The sequence below is a fragment of the Rana temporaria genome, chromosome 8 (assembly GCF_905171775.1).
Source record: "Rana temporaria chromosome 8, aRanTem1.1, whole genome shotgun sequence".
NCBI lineage: Eukaryota > Metazoa > Chordata > Amphibia > Anura > Ranidae > Rana > Rana temporaria.
Genome location: NC_053496.1, coordinates 183,470,365 through 183,483,957, shown reverse-complemented (window position 1 = coordinate 183,483,957; position 13,593 = coordinate 183,470,365). Strand labels below are relative to the sequence as shown.

The 13,593-nt window shown below is 44.0% G+C and overlaps 1 pseudogene; it reads right to left on the bottom strand.

Moving 5' to 3' along the window:
* Positions 1-1,277: 1,277 nt before the first annotated feature.
* LOC120910600 lies at positions 1,278-12,114 on the bottom strand (annotated as a pseudogene).
* Between the last annotated feature and the right edge of the window lie 1,479 nt (positions 12,115-13,593).

Below are 13,593 nucleotides of genomic sequence, written 5' to 3'. Positions count from 1 at the left end.
TTTTCTTTCTTTTGGGAATAAGGTTGAGAAAAGCTGTGGTGTAGAAGGTGACAGCCAAGTCGTAGAGAGAGATAAGGGTATGTAAAAAGAAGGGGAAAGGGTGGAAGAGAGAGAAGACACGAGGGAAATTAAAGACGCCACTTCTCTCGAACTTGGGACAAGACAACCAGATCCAGATCTACTAGAACCAGAAGATTTTAGGATCTCCTATATATGTTGATATTCAAGTAGGAAAACTCATGCCAATAGAACCATTACCTTCGGAACAAGAGCTTTTTTTGATAGCGAACAGATTCTCCAGCTCACAAATCATTCACATTCGCGATAGATGCAGGGGGGGGGGGGTTCCATTGTTTCCAAAACTTCATAATGCAACTCCATACCGCATTAACTAATAGTGCCAATACTGAGCGATGGTAAGATGTGCTAGGCAAGGAGTGATGGGGACAACTAAGAGAGAGAGTACATGGTCGGTAAGTTTCTGAGTAATGCAGTGAACTTCCAGACCAAAATGAGAAGTGTAGGGTTTTAATAAAGATCAAAAAACATTCCACAGACATAAGTCTGCAAAAAAAAAAAGAATAACTTGTCCCCTCCGCAATAAATACATACCAGGCCCAGATGTACACTTTGGGTCACCATAACTTTGAAGAACATGGAGGTAAATAATCCATATCCTCACCGCTAGCGAAAAAGCGCAGTGGTAGGACCCCCACCCATGGGAAATTCTGGCTGTAATTTAATTAACACAGCGATTTCCTATGATTGTCAGCTTCATCTAGTGGCCATAATGAGGTATTTTTCCTGAAATGCCTCCCTCAGAAAAAATAGAGCAGTACGGGATCATGATCACTGGATGGAGCCAATAATCATAGGAAATTGTTGTATGAAATTAACATTCTTCACATTGTCACATTTGTTCATCTAATATTTTAAAAAATCGACTATTGTGTGTTTGTGAAATCTTCCACCACAAAATCGACTCAAACTACGAAAGGTAATGACTCCATTTTTATTTTTCTCCTGCTATCAATGGCCAACACAATACAACACTTCATCCATGTCTTTGGTGATCTCTGATCTCCTTATCAACTGTTTCTTACATGATGAAGATCAGCCATGGAGTATATCTGAGGTGTATATCAGGGTGTGCTTCTTCCCCACATGTCCAGCAACATTTATATACAAGACATTTCCCACACTCACTAATACACCTCGAGGGTTGTGTGGGACCCCTGATGTACAGGAAGACAGGACTTCAGTGAGGAACAATTCCCTCACTCAGGACAGGGCAGTGTTTTCTCCCCCATGTGCAATCTCTGATGTCTGTTATGAGAGGACTTATCTGAAAAACATTTCCCGCACTCCGGACAGGAATATGGCTTCTCCCCCGTATGCAATCTCTGATGTGTGTAAAGATTGGACTTCTGGGAGAAACATTTCCCGCAATCAGCACAGGAATATGGCTTCTCACCCATGTGCAGTTTCTGATGTGTGTAAAGATGGGACTTCTGTGAAAAACATTTCCCGCACTCAGGACAGGAATACAGCTTCTCCCCTTTGTGCGATCTCTGATGTCTGTTAAGATGTGACTTAACTGAAAAACATTTCCCGCACTCAGCACAGGAATACGGCTTCTCCCCTGTGTGAGACCTCTGATGTCTGTAAAGAGTGGGCTTCTGTGAAAAACATTTCCCGCACTCAGGACAGGAATACGGCTTCTCACCTGTGTGCAATGTCTGATGCATGTAAAGACCGGACTTTCCTGAAAAACATTTCCCACACTCCGGACAGGAATATGGCTTTTCCCCTGTGTGAGACCTCTGATGTTTGACAAGATTTGATTTTACTACAAAACATTTTCCACACTCAGAACAGGAATACGGCTTCTCGCCCGTGTGCAATCTCTGATGACTAGAAAAAGAGGACTTGTCTGAGAAACATTTCCCACACTCAGAACAGGAATATGGCTTTTCCCCTGTATGAGACCTCTGATGTATATAAAGAGTGAGCTTCCGTGAAAAACATTTCCCACACTCAGGACAGGAATACGGCTTATCCCCCATGTGGGATCTCAGATGCCTGTAAAGATTGGACTTATCTGAAAAACATTTCCCGCACTCAGGACAGGAATGTGGCTTCTCACTTGTGTGAGATCTTTTATGCACATTATAATCAGATTTAAAATGGAAACACTTCCCGCACTCAGTACAGGAAAACCTCTTATCTGTTGGAAGGATGACACCGTCCTGCACAGTCTGAGGTTCCTCAGGATAAGAGGAATACGATGGTCCGGCACCGTCCCGCACAGTCTGAGGTTCCTCAGGATAAGAGGAATACGATGGTCCATCTACACTGTGTGGTGCCGGATGGACATTTGAGGTAGTCGGGTTTTCTCCTGGACTATACTGTGTGATGTCCTCATCTTCTACTTTACAGTCTGGAGACAAAGTGAGACAATCCTCTGAGGTTTTCCTCATCTCCCGTCCATCTACTAAAATAGAAATACAAAGATTATTACTAGACATGAGCTGATTGGTTCCCCCTAAACCAGGACTCCGCCCACATCAGGCAGCTTTGTCTCTGAGGATCTTAAATTCTCCCCTCAAGGTAACTAGTAAATGGGTCCTCTGATGGACCTTAGTCAGAGAGTGAGGAATACAACAAAACCGGGGACAGTGATGAGGGGATTATAGGACGAGTGTCCCCACCCCCTCTATCACTCATTGCCATCTTCCTAGCACAAGAAGTTCTGCACTTCCTTATTTAGTCATGAATAACTGAGCCCCACCAGAGGTCAAAGAGTGAGGATGGGAGAGAACAACCAAGATGAAGACTGGACTGATCCTGAAGACCACAATCATTGGGTTGCTGACTCAACATTATCACTTTCTGTTTAAGGTTCCAAGAACATTATCACATTATTATCAACATGTAAAAGTCTGTGCTCCAATCATATCATCAGATTTAAAATATCCAGCTGGTAGAAAATGGGTGCAACAAATTCCCCCAGAATTTCCATAAATCCAGTCTACATAAATTGTGTCTGCAGCACAGAGAAGGAAGATTATCTGAGAGAAATACAGGAATACAGGACGGGGAACACAGCTCAGGAAAGTGACCAGGGGATTACAGGCTGATATCACCCAGTCCCCACCCTACTCTGTACCAATCAGTGAGCAGTATGGGTGGAGGAATGGATTTAGTCATAATGACCCACCTGTGCTGATCTCTGTAGGAGTGTCCACCTCTATAAATGTCCCCGTTATTCCATCCTCCTCCATAGACTGCTGATCATCCCTGACATACGTCTCTTCTTCTTCTGATTTCACCTCAAATTTAGGATCTCTCAGGTTTCCACTCTGAATATATAATAAAAATGACATCAATGGTAACAATGCAGATAATGTACAGATCCTAATGATACTATCCGTAATTGTTCCTCATCTACCTGATGTTGGTGAGGGATGGTGTGACCTTCCTGTGTGGAATCCCGGGAATACAGAGGACGGGGACATCTCTCTGATTGGTTCCTGGTATTAGGTGGCTCCATCATATCCTTGCGTCCTGAAAACTCCTCCATCACACCATACTCCTCATCCTCCTCTTTATACTCTTTTTTAACAATAATATTATAATCTCCGAGGTTTCCAACCTGAATATATAATAAAATATTAATTGTAACACACAAGCTTGTGTATATATATCGTAACTATTAATAATTGCTACTCATCTACCTGATGACGGTGGGGGATGGTGTGACCTTCCTGTGTAGAATCCCGGGAATACAGAGGACGGGGACATCTCTCTGGTGGGTTCCCATTACTGGATCCATCTGTAGGAAACACACACACTGACTGAATACATTGTTTCTATGTGTTTATCAGATGATGGGGGATCTAGGTGGAGCCTCCGTACTGCTCTCTCCTTTACCATAAAGTCTCCTCTTACCCGGTGATGTGAGGGGCGGCTGATTCTCCATCATGACGTCCTTGTAGAGATTCTTTTGTCCTTCTAAATACTCCCACTCCTCCATGGATAATGTCCCAGAATTCCCGGCACCGCTCACCTCTCCTGTCAGCAGCTCCATCATCTTCTTTGTAACTTCTAGAATCTTCTCCATGTTGTGTCTCTCAGGTTTTAAGGAGTGAAATTGAGAGATTGTGATGGTCACCTTGTCACCAGACTTTACAGGAGGAAAACTCTGAAAGAAAAAGGGTAATTTTATGAGATCCTCCCAGAATCCTCCTCACCTCTCCGGTCAGGTCTGTGTTTTATTAATAGAGATAAGAGTGATGTCATGTGACCTCCCAGAATCCTCCTGACCTCTCTGGTCAGCTCTGTGTTTTATTAACAGAGATAAGAATGATGTCATGTGACCTCCCAGAATCCTCCTCACCAATCCGGTCAGGTCTGTGTTTTATTAATAGAGATAAGAGTGATGTCATGTGACCTCCCAGAATCCTCCTCACCTCTCCGGTCAGCAGGTAGATGATCTCCAGGGTGAAGTTTAGAATTTTCTCAGTCATGTGACTCCAGACTTCCTCCTTCTTCATTTGTGTCGTTATTTGATCTATACAGGTCTCCATGTTGAGGGATAACTTTGGTAAAAGAAAATAAACATTATTTGGATGGTATTGGTCACACAATATTAGGATGTGGATGTGAGGGGGGGGGGAGTTATGAGGTCAGGGTAATAGGAGGGTTGTTGTACACTTAGGAACTAAAAGATCAAACTATAATTTTCTACATTTTGCAGGTTCCTGGACCATTTTGGCCTTCTGAAATTCCCTTCTCTCTGTTGAGTTTGTTTTGTTTCTGAACTGGTTTTGATCAGCTTTAGATCTGCAGACAAGGAATGATAAATACCATGCTTTTTTGACTTGCTAATCAGGAGAATTGTCAGAATTGTCTCCGGCTTTAAGGCTCCAATTTCCGGCAGCCTGATGACTGAAAGGAGTGAAGTCACTGTCACTCTCTGCAGTAAGAGAAGGGAATAGATTGGATGACAGGAGGATGGTGCTGCTAGAGTGGAGTGCTAGGGGGGAGGATTCTGCTCTCTTCCCTCCAATCGCATCCCAGTGTGGGTAGGAGGAGTACAGCAGGGGGTGAGAGGTCTACTTTATTGGTTTCAAAGCATCTAGGACATTGTAGAGTGTCAGTGGTTTCTGGTGTTCTGAATTCCAGCCCTGGGCACTGCCAGGGAATGTTTCATGGAAAGGTATTGAACTTACCCCCCCACCATATGAACAGCACTGACCCCTGGCCACCCACCAGGTGAGGCCAGACAAACAGACCTCCTCTAAGAATGACCACCCACCAATGTAGTGATGTATCAAGGTATAGTGGAGTCCGATTAGATAATTGATATTTAGATGTTAGTATGATGACTATAAATTTGTTGTTCCGCAGCAACACACAGGCTCTCCAGATAGTGCATTTATTTGACTTCCAATACAGAATAAAGTCCAAAGTCCACAGACGATACAAATCCAACAGATTAATTCAGAATCCCATCTTTTCCAAGACCTGTGCCATGTTCATACAATGCACAGAGAATATATTCCCAGTGACAAGACTGACTGAATGCCAGCTTTAATGTCTCAAATACTGGTCTCACACTGGAGGGAGGGGTTCTTCCAGGTCAACCAAATGTTTCCCTGAATGAATACCCCCTCAAGTCTAATTACCATCAATAAATACTTCCTAACATATGTAAACAATATAACCTTTGAGGTTAACGGGCCATACCTCACACACACCTAGGTAGTCTTGGACAAGATTAACACATCTAAGGGTCTTCAGCTGTCCCTTTTGATATGTGTTTGGCCACTAACCCCATTGGTCAGCCAACACCCTTTGATGTGTAATCTTGAAAGCCTGTATGTAACACATATATATATCATGCCATACATATAACACAATATTTTAAATACCTACACATATATATTAATATAACAACAACCAAGAGGTGAAGGACTGCCCTTCTTCATTATACTTGGTATCCAAGAACATTTTAATTACCTAGTGAGATGGTAAGAAGGTGACGGTTGCATTCATTTTCTAACAGTTCTATAAGAAAATCTGAAAAATTATTTAAAGGGTCACTAAAGGAAAAAAAATGTTTGCCTAAAATTAACGTCTGCAAGGTAGACAGAATAGTGTAATGATTCTGTTAAAAAACAAGTAAATACCTATTAAATTCCTTCATCTATATCACCTCCGGCATTCTAGTTTCTGTTTTCTCATTCACTTCCTGGTTTGCATCGTTTGTTCATGTCAGAACTACATTTCCCAGTATGAATTGTGGCACGCCCAGTAATTCACACCTCCTTGAAGTCTCTAACAAGTAGAGAGCGTCCTGCCACACAGATGTAGTTCCCAGGTCAGTAAAATCAGACAAGCAGGAAGTGAATAGAACAGAGAAACAATAGAGCAACTTCTGAGCAAAAATGAACAATGAGGAAGTGAAAAGAGGAATGTCTGCAGGTAAAGGATGCTTATTATGAAAACATTTTTTTTCCTTTACAACCCCTTTAAGACGGGAGGACCATTATAGACCAAGAGCCCACCCTTCCTACCTTAGAGTCCTCCTGAGCCCTACAACCTCCTCTTCCCTCAGAGACCTGCTGCCTGCTATCAAAGGCCCCAGAATTCTCAGCTACACTGCCCCCCCCCCCCCCCTTCAACTCGTGTACCCCTTAAGGGGCCCCTAGAATCCATCCGCTATGCATTATCTTCACAGTCTCTCAGCTCTTCTACTTCCGCCAGAGACCCTTCAGGGCCAGTTTACACCAAAACACAGGGCAGGAAAGGCACATTCCTTGTGCCTTTCGCACACCGTTGCAAGAATGTGCGGGTGCCAATAAATTGTTAATGGCACCCCAAATACATCTCACAAACACATGTGGTGCGAGAGAAGTGCATAGAATGCCTTATTCCTGCACCGTGTTTTGGTGTGATCCGGCCTTGAAGGTTCTGAGGTTTGGGGTGGCATGTTTTCAGAACTACTGCATGACCTACTTTTTGCTTGTTTCCATACGTTTGGCAGCCCATTGAAATGTCTTTTATCACGGTTACATGATAGTCTACAATTTCTGGGTTTTAGTTTGAGACGTGCAAAGAGAGATCACAACACTTGTAGGTATACCATTTAATGAAGTAATGACAGACAGATAACAAATGTAAAAATATTGTAAAGTGTAATAAGAATACTTAACTATAGATGTTTCGCCAAGGAGTCCCACCCGTTTCTATTGCGGCTTGGCACAGATGATCAAAATCAGGGACGTGCATTTAAGCAGCCCTGAGACGAGACTGATTATTCAATGTTTTAGCTGTAGTATATACAGGACCATCTGGTAGGATTTGACAAAACGCAATTGTTTGGGGAGTGGTATCACCTTTTAAGGAGCTATACCATCCTGTTCAGTTCACAATGACATTCCTATAGCATTGGGTCATCTAAGGCAACCGGAATTAGACGCTGTGAGCCAATAATACGAAGGATATATGAAATGTCTCCTATAAAAATGAATGGACAGGCAAAAGTGGAACACACACACAAATACACGGGAACACATACATTTTTCCTCCCTCTAAAACCAATAATCGAACATATTCTTCATGGCAGGCTTGGGGAATGTTTTCTTCCTACCAGCCATCAATGTAAGGGGCTCTATGCTCCATACTCCTGACCCCTGCACTCCATCATTGTGTTGGCTGCATATTGTAATGATTTCCCATTGGCTGCCTGTGTGGTGTAATAATTGCCCGTTGTAGGCCTGGATGGTCAGGATGGTCATTGTCTTGTCTATTTATTATCAGTGCTGTTTGTTTAGAGGAACATATTACTAGAATTTATCTCCAAAATGAAGAAAATGTTCCAACCCTGTAGGTGGGGGAATGTTCTGATCTTGAAAGGGGTTAATCTAGGTTTACACACTATATATATGTGTGTATCATCATCTTCTGAAGATAAAAGACATCACAGTGACTATAAAGGAAGAGGACGGACATGACCGGGGGGGGGGGGGGTTACTGGGTATAAATAGAAAATAATATCTTATTACCTCCACTGTTGCCAGGTCCAGCAATGTCTCCTCTCTACTTCCTCCCAACTCACCTCTCACCCGGAACTTCCTGTCTGTACCTGACATCACTTCCTCTCTGGGTAGACGTGAGATCACCACCTTGTGGAGGTCAGAGGAAATGCAGTGTCTCGTAGAGTGAACACGGCCTTGTGTGTGTATGTATTGTATATCCTTATAGATGGGGTCATCTCCACTCCCACCAAGGGGGATAAAAATATATCACTGCCTAGTCCAGACTTTCTTAGCCATTGTTCCTCCAAAGGCTTCTTCTAGGGGGTTCCATGAGCAATGAACAATTTTGGTCTCTCAATAACAACGATTTCATGACGATGTAAGAATGTCCTTCTCCCACTGACAAAGGATATAAGGGGATCCCTCTCACCAATGTAAGAGACCAATAAACAGACCATTGATGTAATTGGATCCTTCTACTATTGGTAACTAATGTAAGAGACCAATAAACAGACCACTTGCAATGAGACCCGGGTTTGGCCAGAACTCATGTTTTTGACAGAATTTGGCTTGTTTGGGGGGTCAGCAAACGGCTGAAATAAATTGGCCTTTCCAACCACCAACCAACTGTTAAATGTTGCAGCTTCGCACTCCATTTCCCCAAGCTTTCATCAGTTATAGTGGGGACGTACTTAGACGGAATTGTAATGGTTCAAAGAATGTCAGGCAAAATGGTCGGCCCTCAGACATGTTAACTTCATCAAATTTGGTCCTCTTTGAAAAAAGTTTGGACACCCCTGCTCTACTCCAACCTTTTTTCAACCGGGGTGCCACAGTACCCTGGGGGTGCCGTCTGAGGTCCTCAGGGGTGTTGCGGAATCCTGGTTAAGAGAAGCATTTGAGCCGAGCTCTCACTTCTCTGCCAAACATCGGAATATCGAGAGCTTGGCCAGGAGCTTCGGCTACTCGTGACGCGATAGATGCGACCGTCGGAAGACTGTCAATCAAATAGGAACGCCCAGTCCCGAAGACCATACCCGGAAGCGTCGGAGAAGATCGCTCTCTAAAACGGTAAGTACTGCTTCGTTTTTAAAACAACTACCCGATTCCCCTTGACAAAATGAGCCTCAATCTAATGTTAAAAAATTTTTTTAGGGTGAACTCCCGCTTTAAGGACACTTACCTGTCCTAGTCGCCGGCCATGTCGGTCCCCCAACGACGATCGCTGGGTCCTGGCGCCTCTGCCCGTTTCACTTCACTGCCCGTTTCCTACTGCGCATGCACGACTCGCACGGCGCTTTGTGAATGGGCGGCTGCCTCCTGGGATACACACAGTTCCCAAAAGGCAGCGCGGCTCATTCACAAGAAGACACAGCGACGGAGGACGAGCCTGAAAATCCACCGCGGTGGAAGAAGAGGCAGAAGAGCCACTTCCGCATAGCCACCGCCCTTTCAGGCAAGTATAAAAAAAAATGTATTATTTATTTTAAGATTTTTAGGAAAAAAAAATAAAATGGGTGAAACTCCACTTTAATGGGCAACGTGTGACCCTAGAATAGTTGGATATAATTAATAACATTAAATCAACTAGGGGCCATTAATACATAAAATACCCAGTATGATGTGTGATGTATCATGTAAATAATGCATGACACATGGTTTCATCCAAGAGAAACATAATAAATAGAAATAAAGATAATCATATTTAATGGTTGATAGACATGATGCGTTTCGTGGCAATTACAGCCACTCATCAGGAGTGAGGATACAAAGGCTTAGGCTACAAAGTAAGATAAAGAAATAATAGGTCAAAACTTAGAGGGCACACCATATACTCAACAAGAGGGAACTAGAAATTAGCACGTTACCGACGGTGTAACCCAGATACATATATATATATAGGGTCATGCAGATGCCCACGATGGATTGGGATGGTGGCTCTGGAAAGGCTGTCTCACCCGGGGTTGAGGCAGGGGTAACCCCCCCTCCCCCCCAGATGGAACTCTATGAGGACCGAGGGTGGAGATTTAGTGCAGCGGGCAAGAGCGGCCAGGGAAGGGACCAGGGAGCCACAGCACACCGCTGGGGATGAGGTAGACCCGTGAACCACAGAACAGGCTCTAGGAGAGATAATGAAGAAAAAAACATTATCATTATCTCTCCTAGAGCCTGTTCTGTCACCAAAACCCTTCTTCCTCTTTTTCCACATATATGTATGGGGATGGAGGGATGTGTATTATACATTTCGTTTGGGCTCTATGGGGTCACTCCCTTCTATAAAATGAGTTTTAGTCGCCTAAAATGTCCTGGAGATTTAGTCGACTAAATATGACTAAAACCAAATCGAAATTCGCTGCCAAAATTAACACTACTTCTATCAGGTTGTGGTCTGGACTCTGTGCAGGCCAGTCAATTTCCCCCACCCCAAACTCGCTCATCCATGTCTCTATGGACCTTGCTTTGTGCACTGGTGTGCAGTCAAGTTGGAACAGGAAGACAGGACTTCAGTGGGGAACATTTCCCTCACTCAGGACAGAAATATGGCTTCTCCCCAGTGTGAGATCTCTGATGTGTGTCAAGATTCGACTTTCTTGAAAAACATTTCCCGCACTCAGGACATGAATACGACTTCTCACCTGTGTGCAACCTCTGATGTCTATCAAGATGCCACTTATCTGAAAAACATTTCCCGCACTCAGAACATGAATACGGCTTCTCACCCATGTGTGATTTCTGATGTGTGTCAAGATGCCACTTATCTGAAAAACATTTCCCGCACTCAGGACAGGAATACGGCTTCTCACCCGTGTGTGATCTCTGATGTGTGTTAAGATTCGACTTAACTGAAAAACATTTCCCGCACTCAGGACAGGAATATGGCTTCTCACCCGTGTGCGACCTCTGATGTGTGAGAAGAAGAAACTTTCTTGAAAAACATTTCCTGCAATCAGAACATGAATACGGCTTCTCACCCGTGTGAGAAATCTGATGTCTGACAAGTTCTGCTTTCTGTACAAAACATTTCCCGCACTCAGGACAGGAATATGGCTTCTCACCCGTGTGTGATTTCTGATGTGTGTCAAGATTCGACTTTCTTGAAAAACATTTCCCGCACTCAGGACAGGAATACGACTTCTCACCTGTGTGCAACCCCTGATGTCTTTCAAGATGCCACTTATCTGAAAAACATTTCCCGCACTCAGGACAGGAATACGGCTTCTCACCTGTGTGTGATTTCTGATGTGTGTCAAGATTCGACTTTCTTGAAAAACATTTCCCGCACTCAGGACAGGAATACGACTTCTCACCTGTGTGCAACCTCTGATGTCTATCAAGATGCCACTTATGTGAAAAACATTTCCCGCACTCAGAACATGAATACGGCTTCTCACCTATGTGTGATTTCTGATGTGTGTCAAGATGCCACTTATCTGAAAAACATTTTCTCGCACTCAGGACAGGAATACGGCTTCTCACCCGTGTGTGATTTCTGATGTGTGTCAAGATTCGACTTTCTAGAAAAACATTTCCCGCACTCAGGACAGGAATACGGCTTCTCACCCGTGTGTGATCTCTGATGTGTGTTAAGATTCGACTTTCTAGAAAAACATTTCCCGCACTCAAGACAGGAATACGGCTTCTCACCCGTGTGTGACCTCTGATGTGTGAGAAGAAGAGACTGTCTTAAAAAACATTTCCTGCACTCAGAACATGAATACGGCTTCTCACCCGTGTGAGAAATCTGATGTCTGCCAAGTTCTGCTTTCTGTACAAAACATTTCCCGCACTCAGGACAGGAATATGGCTTCTCACCCTTGTGCGACCCCTGATGTCTTTCAAGATGCCACTTATCTGAAAAACATTTCCCGCACTCAGAACATGAATACGGCTTCTCACCCGTGTGAGACCTCTGATGTCTATCAAGATGCGACTTCCTTATAAAACAATTCCCGCACTCAGAACAGGAATGTGGCTTCTCATCTGTATGAAATTTTATATGCAGATTAAGACCAGACTTAGAATTAAAACGCTTCCCACACTCAGGACAGGAAAACCTCTTATCTGTTGGAAGGACGGCACCGTCCCGCACAGTCTGAGGTTCCTCAGGATAAGAGGAATACGATGGGCCGGCACCGTCTCGCACAGTCGGAGGTTCCTCAGGGTAAGAGGAATACGATGGTCCGGCACCGTCCCGCACAGTCTGAGGTTCCTTGGGATAAGAGGAATACGATGGTCCGGCACCGTCCCGCACAGTCTGAGGTTCCTCAGGATAAGAGGAATACGATGGTCCGGCACCGTCACGCACAGTCTGAGGTTCCTCAGGATAAGAGGAATACGATGGTCCGGCACCGTCCCGCACAGTCTGAGGTTCCTCAGGATAAGAGGAATACGATGGTCCGGCACCGTCCCGCACAGTCTGAGGTTCCTCAGGATAAGAGGAATATGATGGTCCATCTAGACTGTGTGGTGCCGGATGGACATTTGAGGTAGTCGGGTTTTCTCCTGGACTATACTGTGTGATGTCCTCATCTTCTACTTTACAGTCTGGAGACAAAGTGAGACAATCCTCTGAGGTTTTCCTCATCTCCCGTCCATCTACTAAAATAGAAATACAAAGATTATTACTAGACATGGGCTGATTGGTTCCCCTAAACCAGGACTCCGCCCACATCAGGCATCTTTGTCTCTGAGGATCTTACAATTCCCCCCTCAAGGTAACTAGTAAATGGGTCCTCTGATCTCCTACCAGTTAATTTCTTCATTCATGGACCTTAGTCAGAGAGTGAGGAAACAACGAGAACTGTCTTTTATAGGAGTGACAGTGATGAGGGGATTATAGGATGAGTGTCCCCACCCCCTCTATCACTCATTGCCATCTTCCCAACACAAGAAGTCGTGCACTTCCTGATTTAGTCCATGATTTAGTCATGAATAACAGCGGGGCTGAGCCCCACCAGAGGTCAAAGAGTGAGGATGGGATGAGAATAACCAAGATGAAGACTGGACTGATCCTGAAGACCTCCATCACTGGGTTATTGACTCCTCCCCCTCATTATCACTTTCTGTTGAAGGTTCTAAAGTTGGAGGATGTTATCACATTATTATCAACATGTAAAAGTCTGTGCTCCAATCACATCATCAGATATAAAATGTCCAGCTGGTAGGAAATGGGTGTAACAAAAGAGAATACATATTATGTGTATATATAGCAGTGGGGGAGGGGAGAGAGAAGAAGTCAGGGCTATGTAATGTACAACATAGAGTATAAGATAAAACAGATAGGACTATATAGTATCAGAATTATGTAATGTACAATATAGAGTATATGATGCAGGGGTCAGGAGTATGTAATGTACATTTTATAGTGAAGGGTCAGGACTCATAATATTGGTATTCGGTAATCAGTGGTGGATTAAATGTTTTACTGGAGACAAGTTGCAGAGATCCCACACCGCTGCCTCCCATCTCCTGAGACTGCACTCAGTGACTTGGGTCTGAGACTATACAGACTTATCCCTCCACCCGGCACAGCCAGCAAATAACAGAG